The sequence below is a fragment of the Ixodes scapularis genome, unplaced genomic scaffold, assembly GCF_016920785.2.
Source record: "Ixodes scapularis isolate PalLabHiFi unplaced genomic scaffold, ASM1692078v2 PGA_scaffold13__105_contigs__length_92229423, whole genome shotgun sequence".
Lineage (NCBI taxonomy): Eukaryota > Metazoa > Arthropoda > Arachnida > Ixodida > Ixodidae > Ixodes > Ixodes scapularis.
Window position 1 is genome coordinate 32,926,640 of NW_024609839.1, and position 12,373 is coordinate 32,939,012.

Below are 12,373 nucleotides of genomic sequence, written 5' to 3' on the forward strand. Positions count from 1 at the left end.
AAACAAACGCAGAGCGCAAAGCGGCAGTGTAGAATATGTCAGCCGTGCCAACACAGTGGCAGATATGATCGGGAGACTAAATTTCTCGCGTAGTACGGCACGGGTCCATCGTTGTCGCTGTCCTACAAAACATCGGCGAGGTGAAAAACTGCGAAACTTTGCCCCCACGAGATACGATGCATAACTATTTAAGTACTTAACGACGCAGCACCGGCAGCACTTCATGTTGTGAACCCAGCGCAACTGCACCGCTCCGACTGCAATGCGTACCAACGTACGTGGCGTGGTTTCGGTTTTTTTCTCTGTGGTTCTCACTGCCTACCTTCGGTAACGGCTGCGCGGCGGCGCGCCGGTCGCGTCGCACGGAGTGTATAGCCTCCATATGAACAGAAAAAAAGATGGCGAGCTTTTCTCCGCTTGCGCTAAATTGCCGGTGAGCTTTTCTCCGCATCCGCCGGTTCTGCGGTGAGCTTTTCTCCGGTGAGCTTTTCTCCGGTGAGCTTTTCTCCGGTGAGCTATTCTCCGGTGAGCTTTTCTCCGGTGAGCTTTTCTCCGGGATTCGTACTAGAACGAACGAGTAGGACGAGCTATTAACGATGTGCACGACGAAAAGCGTCGCTGCCGTCAGCCTTCCACGATTGGCCAGACCATGGGCATATATATGAGCATTGTCAGATTGTCAACTTTGACGCTGTTGTTTCGGAGTGCGATGGCTCCTAGCTTCCACTGTGCTTTTTAAACACACCACCGAACTTGTCGTCACACCTAATGGTAAGTAGCCAGGATTATAATAATAATAATAATAGTTTTATTTCTCATCAATGATGAAGGGGAGGCCGCAGAAAAAAGCTGCAAAAGAACAGCTTGACGAGTTTCCGGCCCCCTACAGTGGCAAGACAGGCGGCAGCAATAACAACGAACAAGTTATAAAACAGGGAAGGGAAATAAAGAATGAAATACAGTAGCTTGACAGTCATTCATGATTACATTTTTAGCATGGACAGTAGAAATTTCACATGTATTCAGCTAAGGTCCAAATCATTACTTGTGAGGCTGTTGAGTAAAAACGGTAGGGTGTGTTTGAGCATTTGCTTACCATAATTTTGTTCTGTGAGGGACCATCTTCCAATACTCAGTGTGACGAGTGGGATACGCCTGGATATTTTTGGTCAGTGCTGAAAGTTCAGCTAGAGAGCGAGAATTCCTTCTTTCTTCGTTTTTAAAACTAACGCTCAGCCTGTAATTATATAAATTATCTGCAGTAATAATTGCAAAGCGCGGAAAGAAGTCTGCAGTATGAGAGTCATACGGAGCGTTACATATAATTCTGATTATTTTCTTTTGAAGTAAAAATATCTTACCTAAATTTGTTGACGTGGTCGTGCCCCATACGAGGTGACAATAACTTAGTTATGAGTAGAAAAGGGAGTTGTATATAAGTAGTCGCACAGAAATTGGCAAGACAGAGCGATTTCGATTAACCAACCCGACGATACAAGATAACTTACTGACAACGTGATTTACGTGGCAGTCCCACGACATGTTTTCAGAAAAAAGAACGCCAAGCGTTATAAAAGAACACACAATGTCAATAGGTGACGCGTTTAAGATAAGGCTAGTATTGTACGAGACTTCTTTATTTTTAAGACGAAACATAATGGCTTTCGTTTTGCTTGTGTTAATTTTCAGCGAGTTTTCATTTGCCCATGCATTTAATTTTGATAATGTTTTATTTGCAAGACTGATGAGTAAGTTTGGCTCGTCGGCAGAAAAAAATAAGCTCGTATCGTCAGCATACATAACAAGTTTAGCTTCTTTATCTATGTTAACTATATTATTCACATATATGTTGAATAGGAGCGGACCTACTATACTACCCTGGGAAACACCGGAAGTAATTGGTTTGACCAAAGAAGAAAAAACACTTAAATGCACATATTGGTGTCTATGTTTTAAGTATGAACTCAAACGCGTCAGCGCAGGACCGCGAAAACCATAACGTTCAAGTTTTTGAAGTAGGATACTATGGTTCAAACATCGAAGGCTTTGGTGAAATCAATGAATACTCCTAAAACGAGCTTTCTATTCTCAAAGCTCTCCAAAATAAATTCTTTCTGTACTAAAAGTGCTGTTTCCGTGGAAAGATGTTTTCTAAAGCCGAATTCTGCGGCGTTTAGCAGGCCATGCCTATCAGAAAATGAACTTAATCGGTTATGCAATATTTTTTTCGAAAACTTTAGAAAAGACAGGTAAAATAGAAATAGGACGATAATTGCCCATGTCATTTGGTACACCTTTTTTATGTATCACTGACACTTTCGCTAATTGCATTATTTTTGGGAATACACCAGTCTCGATCGCAATATTAAAAAATGTGTTAGTGGTGGGGCGAGATGATCTATGACATATTTAACCGGTCGGATCCGAATATTGTTAGCGTCAGTAGAGCTACTGTTTTTTAATAGCATTGTTAGAGATATGACTTCGGGGGGAACAGCCGGCTCAAGGAATATAAAATTTACGTTGCTTTCATCAATATATCTACATGGATTGCGGCCGACAGCAATATTGCCTTGGTTAACAAAAAAAAAAATCATTAAACGCGTTTGCTAAGAGACTGCTAGTCAACGTTACGCCATCTATAATCAGCTCCTCAATAGCGTTCTGCGAGCGGTTTCGGTGTAGCACCAAGTTTAGGTTTCTCCACATTACTTCTGAACGCCCTCCAGATGCTTGAAACAGGGCGGAGTAATAGTGCGCCCTTGCGGTTCGTGGTTCTTTTGTTAGGCTATTTCGATACGTTCTGAAAAACTTTAGCTTTTCTGGCTCTCTCTTTGTCAAAAAACGGTTATATAATGCATTGTTTTCTTTAATTTTACACAATAATTCCGGTGTTACCCACGGTTTGCGAGCACCTTTTGGCACTTTCAAAGGTTTTGATGGAAAACGACTATTATATAGTGCACAAAAGAGCCCCATGAACTTATCGTAAGCCTAATGTGCGCTGTCTTTTCTAAATATACCATTCCGACCAGTACATGCAGTACATTGTCGAAAGTTGTCTAGTTTATCTTTCGTTATATCTTGAAAATATAGTTTAGATTTCTCAGTATTTTTCGAGGGAAACATCTCTACACACAGGAATATTGGAAGATGATCGCTTAAGTCATAGCTTATGATACCACTGTGAAGCTTATAGGTATGATAATTGGTTATGAAAAGATCAATGGCTGTTTCAGAAAGCAGTGTTATTCGAGTTGGTGCTCAAAATGCATTAATGCAACAATTATAATTAATTATCGTGAGCATTTCTCTTTTCATAGCAGTGTCTACAAGCATGGCAATATTAAAATCACCGCCGCAATTAACATTGTAGTTGTGGTCGTTTATAAACATGAGAAAACAATCAAGAAATTCAAAAAAAGTCGCAACATAGCCATCAGGTGGGCGATAACACACTACAAATACGTTTTGGTTAAAGCGCACGCACAGTACCTCGTAATCTTTTGTAACAGCACAATAATCGATTAGGAATTCGCAATTCATATCTCTCCTAGATAGTAAAGCCACCCCCCCACCACGCCTAGAAGTACGATTTAGGAAGTGGGTGTCGTAGGCGAACAAACAAAGTACATTATCGTTATCCGAATACCATGTCTCAGTTAGCATGACAATGTCAAACAAAAAACCAAACTGGTCAAGTAGCAATTCAATATCTGGCGCCTTATTTCTTGCCGATTGTGCGTTCACGTGTAAACATTTTAAGGACCGTTCATGATCAACATGAAATTATAGTTCTTGGGGAGCTATAAAACACCGATCAGCCATTTATTAATAGGAAGTTCGCAAAAGATAGGTACAAAGAAAAAAAAGAAAGGACTCAAGCCATCTTAATCAGGTCATCTTCACAACGGATAACAACGGCTCGTTCGTCATCAGTTTTTCTTACAAATACGCTTCCGTTGTTATGGCAGACATACTTGTACTCTGCCGTCTTTCTCCATTCTTTTGCTGCCGATAGCAGCTCCCGGTTACGCTTAGTCATGTTTTCTTGTATGTATAGACCTTTCCATCGCTTATCGCCCAGGCGAAAAATGTCGAGTCACTGGACTGTTACGCAGGCGCGGCGTACGATTTTTTCGCAAGAGGCGCTATTGCGCGTGCTCAGAAGGCATTTAACAGTCCAGTAAGAAAAGATGGCAGCTCGCAGAAGGCGTTTGTTGGAAAGGTCTATACATTGGGTTTCACACCCCTCAGTTTTTTTTTTCGGTTCAAGCCATAGCTCCCTGGTGCTTTGTCAGGCGAAGTGAATTATAATGCCCGGAACTCTGTCTGCTCTTGAAGGGAGTCTGTGTATATCGGTTACTTCGCTCTCATTAAGGGGTGGGATCTCTAGCCGGGTCGCGAGCTCATTCAGTTTGCAGAGCAGATCTTCATTCACAGTTTGAGCAATTCCGTGAATCTCAAGCTTCAGTTTTCTGCTACGCCATTCGAGGTCGTGAACTGCTGACTGCAGATCTTGTTTGCGTTCTAGGTGCTCTACACGTTCTAGCCGTTTGTGTAGGTCAGCTATTTTATTGTCGTGTTGGTTTACTTGCTTCAAAATGTCATCATATTCGGCCGCTATCACCTGTTGGGATTTTTCGATGCTCTCCACTGTTTCTTTAAGTGCCATGAGGCTGGCCAGTTTTTCATTTATGCCCGCGAGGATGACTGCAATGTCATGCTCCTTTTTTTGTTTCCCTTTTTGACTGCCCTGCTTTTTGCAGTCGCGGCACTTCCATGACCCCTTTAAGCTGTCGTTCTTAGACTTAAAAACCTTAGCAGATATGCCCGAGCAATCCCCCAGGTGATATTGACATTTGCATTCGGCGCAAGACATAATGCAGCCATCATCAGGAAGTGCATCCTCATAGAGCGCGCAAGTCAAGTCATCATTGCTAGACATGAAAGACACTGTATGGCAGCAGCGACAGCGGAAAAGTTGGAAACAACAGCCGGCTTAAAGAAGGTTTTTCCAACCTCTAAACAGTACGGACGATAGTTTAGGCGATGTGCTTGATCGGGCTGCCGCCGCTGCCGACTAGTGACGCTGCCAACTGGTGACGCAACTGGTGACGTCACGGCGAGGCAAATCCCAGTCGTGACGTCACGGAGGGAAACCACAAGAGGGCGCCACCGAAACATCCCGGCACTAATAGGCTCCGCTCATGTTTTCAGCTGCACCTCAAAATGTGGAAAGCGATCAGGTGGAACCAAGCCACTTTAATCGCAGCGCCACCTTCGCTGCGATCAAGCAACGGCACAGGTCAAGGTCATATGGGTAATATAGCCCCTTAGGGGCTATATCGTAATTTTTATGGTTTGGACGTCAGAGGTAACGTCTAAGCCCCACGACACGACGACGCCACGACGTCATCATCGAAGACGTTACGCGTCGTCAAGATGCTGCCGTAAGGCCGTCATGACATCGCGTCACGTCGAGGACGACGTCATTGGCGACATCAAGTCGCCGTTGTAACGCGGTCGTGACGTCGCGTTGAAGACGAAGCCGTTACGCGACATCAAGTCGCCGTTGTGACGCGGTCGTGACGTCGCGCGCCACATCGAGGACGACGTGGACGTGGTCGTCGATGTCGACGTTGACGTCGACGCCCCACGCAACGTCAAGCATCGCTATGGCGTCGCATTAACGTCGTCGTGAAATTATCATTAACGTCAACGTCACGACAAAGCCTTGACGGCGTGTAACGTCGTCACCTTCGCCAGCATCAACATCGACGCGCAGTAACGACGAAGTGTTGACGTCGTTTAACGTCGTCGACGATGACGTCGACGTCGTGAAGCTGTCGGGACGTCTTCGTGACGTCGAGTTGCGTCATGTCGACAACGACGTCAACGAACTGACACCAAGCGTCCTTATGACATTGCATTGTCAAGTACGCCGTCATCTTGACGTCCCGTGACGTTGTCGGCGTCGTCATCAACGTCAGCGTTGACATCGTCGTCGTTGTCAACGCAATATGGCGTCAGAACGCAGGCTTGATGTCGTGTAACGCACAATGTCAACGACGATGGTGACGTTGACGTCCTGATGTCGCATGGCGTTGTGACGACAAGTCTGGTCGCGGTGACTTTATGTACATGACGCCTGACGTCTAGGTTGTTTAAAAATATTTTCCGGCGTTCTATCGTTTCTGTGACCTTGACCACTGTGCCGGTCCAGCTTGGCGATAAAACGAAACGCGTTTTTCATAAAAAGCGGCTCTCCAAACCACTTCGCTCGCAGCGCCCGAGGGCGCTACGAGCGAAGTGGCTTGAGTTATCCGTTTTTTTTCACATCCGGAGGTACCAAAATAGCACTCCGGTGGCCCCACTCGTCCTTTCTAGTACACCATACCTGAGGCTCGAGGAACATGATGATGTTGCCAAGCCTCGGGCGCGCGAGACAGGGAAGTAGGATCCCGTTGAAAAACAGCGCGACTGGGACGAGGACACAAAGAGACAAAGAGAATACAAGACAAAGCGTGAACAAAACATGAAGTCTCACCAACTCGCCCAGTTATCTATCCTTATCAAGTAAGATCGGACTGCAGCGCTGCTAGTTCTCGTGACCACCACCTGGGCTAGAGTGTACTAGAAGGAACGAGTGGGGCGACCGGAGTGCTATTTAGGTACCTCCGCATGTGGAAAAAACCGGCTAATCCAAGCCACTTCGCTCGTAGCGCCCTCTTGGGCACTACGAGCGGTTCGGATTAGCCGGTTTTTAGGAAAAACGCGTTCCGTTCCAACGCCAAGATCGTTCCACAAGCGGCGGCGCCGAAAAAACGCTTCGGTCGTCTCACTCAGTCCCTTCTGGTACACTCTACGAAGGTGGCGCTGCGATCGAAGTGGCCTGGGTCCACCTGATCGCTTTCCACATTTTGAGGTGAAACTGAAAGCATGAGCGGAGCCTGTAGCTCGTCCCACTCGCTCCTTCTAGTACTGTACCTGGGCCACTCGCCTCCGCAGGCGACAATAGGGAGCTGCGAAACTGAGCTTCCTCCAGTAACGTTGGTCGGAGCGTACAGTCAAAGGCAGGAATACATACAACACGGAGGACGCATTCTACGTAAAAGCTGAAGGTTACCGCGCGTTTACCGCGATCGATTGATTTGACCCATTATAGCGGGGACAGCACGACACTCCGGCTCTTCCTGACGTCATTTATGTTGCCACTCGGGGATCACTTTAGATGCCCGGCGGAATAGGACGACGACGAAGACGGTATATTAGAAGTGTTGTTGTGAGTGACTTCGTTCGATTGACCGCAGCTCGCCGAGCCGACTCGGCCCCATTTTTCAGCATCCGGATCCGTCACATAGTTGGATCGGATGACGCTGTTGTGCCGAAGCTCTGCATTTCAATAAAGGTACATTTAAGGTCTCAAATCGTTAGAAGGCTTACACACACTTGGGACTCCTTACACCGGGAACGCAAAAGATGTACCAGAACGTCTTCGTTGCGCTTTGCAGTGCGGCAGGCACGCTGTGCGGGGAAACAAAACTGCGGCTTCCGCCAAGGCGTTGTTTACCAGACGTGAGCAGTGCGTGTGTACGCATGCAGACCAGAATCCAAATGCACGGCCCAGTGCGCCCGTTTCTGGGGACTTTGGAAGTGATTAAACCCGAAGTACCTTATGTGGAATTAACAGCGCAAATACGAGAAGGAAGGATAGACGAGGGAGACAGGATAGAGCGCTGACTAACAACTGACGTTTAATGAAAAAGAGAAAGAGGAACATCCTTCCTTCTCGTATTTGCGCGGTTAATTACACATAATAATCAACCAACTAGTCAACCAGATCATCGTGATGCCGAACTACCTCTGAGGGTGACATCTAGCAAAAGCTGTGATCACGTAATAATTGGACGCGGAAAAAATGCCATCCTCCGCGGAGTAACGTCAAAGATTTCTGGATTGCGCACGATACTTTCGGCAAGCTTGCTACTGCATGGTTTTGCCACACGAGCAGACATGGCGGTGGTTAGGTGTAATCTATGCGTATAGTTAGAAAGCGGTTTCGCTATTCAGTTAGAGAGGTTCCATTCGTGTTTTGACAGCAGTGCCAGATCCACTCCCACTGAGTGAGTGGGTGGGAGCGTCGAGACTGGAAGCATATACTTTACTAGGGCTAGCTGGTAGAAAGCTCGCGATTGGAGCCGTGGCACTATAGAAAAGCGATGCACACTCATTCTTCACGTTCTAATTGACACAGAAGGTCAAGTAACTTGAACCTACAGATTACGACCATCAAGACTCAGTAAAAAAAGAAACTGAGTGTGATGATGCAGGATGCATGATATGAGATGACCCAGCGACGCACAATACTAATGACTGCAGCATTTTCTAGGCCGAGCGCAAGTTCGTCTGCTTCTTTTGCAGGGGTTCTGGTGACGTCAGAACGCCAAGCTATGATCGGCTCTAATAGAAGGATAGTGGATAGACCTCGAGGCAGCTAGAATTGAAGTCTACCCACTACCTTTCAATCAAAGTGAATCAAAACGTGGCAATTCTATGTCGTTCCTAGGAAAAAGAATGCGCTGAACCAGTGCACGCCGATTGGGGCGGGCTGCGTTAGCGCATTTCGCTCTCCTCGAACCGAAAGTCAACGCGGGCCGCAGTCTGAATAATGCGCTCCCAGTGGCCGGCAGAGCTTGTCTCTGCTCCGAGACCCGGACTTTTCCACTGCCACTGTCGATTTTAAGGCGCCAAACTGGCAAAGATCGTAGATAATGGCTCTCTGCCTACGTACCCTCAATATTGTTAGGCGGAAATGGCCTAACCACTCTGGCTACGATGGACGGGTCGACACGGCTGGACCTTTTAAACTAGGCGGCCGGTTACGCCACATACCGAAGCTTTTACCGTTCGTAAGAAAGCAGCACCGCATGGGACGATTCCACCATTACACCTATCCCTTACACTGCCAACTGCACAAGCGCAAAAAAAAAAAAAAGGGCAACGCGCTAGAAAAAATGCACATCAAGAGGCCACTATGGGCTGGGAGACTTTATTGTTGGCAAAAAATACCGAACGTTATAAGCATGTGTACGGAAGTGTACACATGCTAGGCTAAAAGACATATCGACAGTGACGCACCCAGGCAAGAATTAGTGAAGCTAGCAGGATGCAGAGGGCTTCTAGAACCAGAACGACAACGGCCACTAGAAGCATTCCTACAGCGGGGCGCACAAAGGACAACCCGGTGGAGGTTCGTAGCACTGGGTCGGGCTAAAAGGGAGGCAAGGTGGGCAGATGCAGATGTCGCAGCGGGCCGTGTCAGAACCAGGGACGCAGGTCAGGTCGCATTGGTCCACCGGAATGCTGAGAACACGGAGAGTTGAGCATGAACGGCCCCTCACGGCAGAGTTTGTATACAAAACCATCACACGGGTATAGCCAAACCTGGTACCGAAAATCAGCGCTGTCAGTCAGGCGAAGCTGTTATACAGCAGGAAGCGTGCGCTGTCCTCCAGGAACGTTGAGCCAGTTCGCGACAGAGAAAAACCAACTTCAGAGCTTCCCGACACCGTCTAAAGGCCACAAAGCGTTTTTGTTCGTTATGGTAACGATCTCGAATTTCTTTCACTCTGCGAGAGTGAGTTTATTGAGCAAAAGAAAAAGGGGTAATGCGGAACGAGAGGTTAGTCTCCCAATAGCGGGGTCAGCTTTCTCGTTCCGCTTGGGGAAAGGGAAACCAAGAGTGGTTAAGAGGAGGAGGATGGCTGACGCCCGTCAGTACAGCCTAGAGGCGTGTTGAGAGGCCAGTCTCTTGGAGGAAAAGAAGGATGACTTTGAATGTTTGCACCCTTAGTGCTTGTGGTCCTGCGGGAAAAAGAAGACTTCGGGTATCCTGGTTACTGCCGTTCGCAATAGATTTTTTCAGGACGTTTCTTGAATTGGCGTTTTGTGGGCATGTCCAAAAGATGTGGTCCAGATCTTCTCTTTCATCACATGCGGGACAGTTTGGGCTAGACGCTTGTCTCATGAGATGTAGACGAGAGTAGGTGTTTGCACAGTTGACTCGTAGTCTATGTAGCAACGATTGTTGCGGTCTCGGGAATTCGTTTTTAGGAATGGTTGGAGGAGGTAGTCCAGAAGCCGTTCCTGGGTGGGGGTGATTAGTTTGTGCTTCATTATGGATTATGATTCGATAGTTGTTGTATGGATGTATTTCTATTACTTGGGATACATTATTGTGGGCTTCATTTGCAAGGGCATCTGCTCTTTCATTTCCATGTATACCCACATGCGAAGGGATCCACTGAAAGTAGATGATTGATCCTTCTTTAGCCATGTGGTGTACGAGTTGAACAATGGATCTTGCCAAAGGAGTTCCCCTTCTCAAGTTTTGGAGCTGTCGTAAGGCTCCTTTCGAGTCCGTGAAAATAGCCACTTTTTCATTTTCCGAAAGTGTTATTAACTCGGAGAGCGCGAGCCATATCGCAGCAAGTTCTGCTGTGGTCGTGTCGGTACAGTAGCTCAATTTGGCTGTAGAAGATTGATTAGATTCTGGTATGATGTCAGCAGCTGTGGTGGATAAGTCTTTCCTGCTTCCATCGGTATATATGTGCTTCATGTTGCAATAGGACTGGATGACGTCATTGGCGATGTCGCGTGCCACGATATCGGCGACGTGGCCTCGTCGTGGGAGGTCCATGATCTCTGTTGTTATCTGGAGGTGATCGTTCTGCCGGTGTGGAGGGGGGAGGGGAGGGATGTTCTCTGGGTAGCCGACGTGGTCAATGAAGCGTTTCATGGTCTTACCGAGGTAGGAGTGATGGCGTAGTAGTATGCTGTCAATGAGTGTCTCGTATGATGGTACTCTGAGCAGTCTGGCTGCGTGAAGTAGTGTTCTCTCTTGTGATTGTGTTTTTAGTGGTGAGTCACCTGCCTCGACTATAGTGGAGACGTTATGTGACGAGCGTGGCAGTCCGAGACAAATCCTGAGTGCGTTGCGGTGAAATGTCTCGAGAGTTTTCCATTGGGAATCCAGAATCTCCAGCAGGGGGAGGGAATATAATGTTCGGTTGACGATAAGGCCGCGATACAGCGTAAGCATGACTTGTTGACTGGCACCCCAGTTGCGGCCTCCTATTCTTCGGATAGCGCCAAGTAATTTGCGGGCCTCATTTAGTGTATGTTTGACGGCTGGGCGCCAATTTCCTCGGTCGTCAATGATTGCACCAAGATATCGCACCTCAGTGTTTCTGCGAATCCGTTTGCCATCTATGCGTAGCGAGCTGAATTTTCCTTTAAGTCTAGCTCTTGGCCGATAGCTCAACGCCGATGTCTTTGTTACTGACAGCGTGAGACCCGCGTGGTAGAGAAATGCGGCTGTTGTGTTCAAGGACTGTTGGAGTTTGGCTTGTATTGTAGTCGAGATGCGCGTTGGCCCCGTACACCAGAGCGCAACATCGTCTGCATAGATAGCGCAGTTGACTGCGATTGTGTCACCTTTAGGAAGCGCAGAAGGTAGGCCGGCCATCACGATGTTAAATAGCAAGGGACTTAAGACGCTTCCCTGTGGTACTCCCTGGGAAGAGTCGCCGGGCGAACTTGTATGCCCAGCTATTTTTACATGGAAGGTTCTTCGTTGTAAAAACGACGCAATAAACTTGTACGTTCTCCCTCTGACACCGATATGACGAAGGCGCTCCATAATCACGTTGTGTGGAAGTGCATCAAATGCTCGGTGAATGTCTAGAAAGACAGCATGAAGAACGTGTTTTTGTGCCTTGGCTTGCTCTAGTGATGATGTCAGATTTCCAATCGAGTCCGCTGTTGAGCAGCCCGCGCGAAACCCTGATAGCTGTGGTGGTAGCGCTTGGGCGTCTTCGAGTTGCCAGCTGAGCCGTCGGTGGATCATCCGCTCTAAAAGCTTGCAGACACAGGAGGTTAAGGAGATTGGACGGTAAGATGTTATGATGGCTTTCGACTTGCCTGCTTTTGGGACGGCTACTACAGTAGAATGTAGCCAGGAGGAAGGAAGTTCGCCGGATCGCCAAATCACGTTGAGGTACTCTAGAAGAAGGGGTCTATCCGTAGCGTCAATGTTTTTGAGGGCTTGGTTTGTAATGCCGTCGGCTCCTGGGGCACCCTTGCGGCGACAGCGAGTCAGGGCATAGTCTATCTATGGGTTTGTGAAGTCGTCGTTTATAGTGGCTAGGGTGAAATTTGGGACTGGAGGCTTCGGCGCTGGAGGTTTTCCTTGCGGTGGAGATACAGGCCTTGAGAATTCGTCAGCGAATTTTTCTGCGAGGTTAGCCATAGTAAGGTTGTCTTTTATCGCTATCTCATCAAAAGGATATGCTTGAGATACAGGCTCAAG

At 47.4% G+C, this 12,373-nt stretch overlaps 1 pseudogene; it reads right to left on the bottom strand.

The window, feature by feature from the left end:
• Positions 1-3,880: 3,880 nt before the first annotated feature.
• Positions 3,881-4,891, bottom strand: LOC121835527 (annotated as a pseudogene).
• Between the last annotated feature and the right edge of the window lie 7,482 nt (positions 4,892-12,373).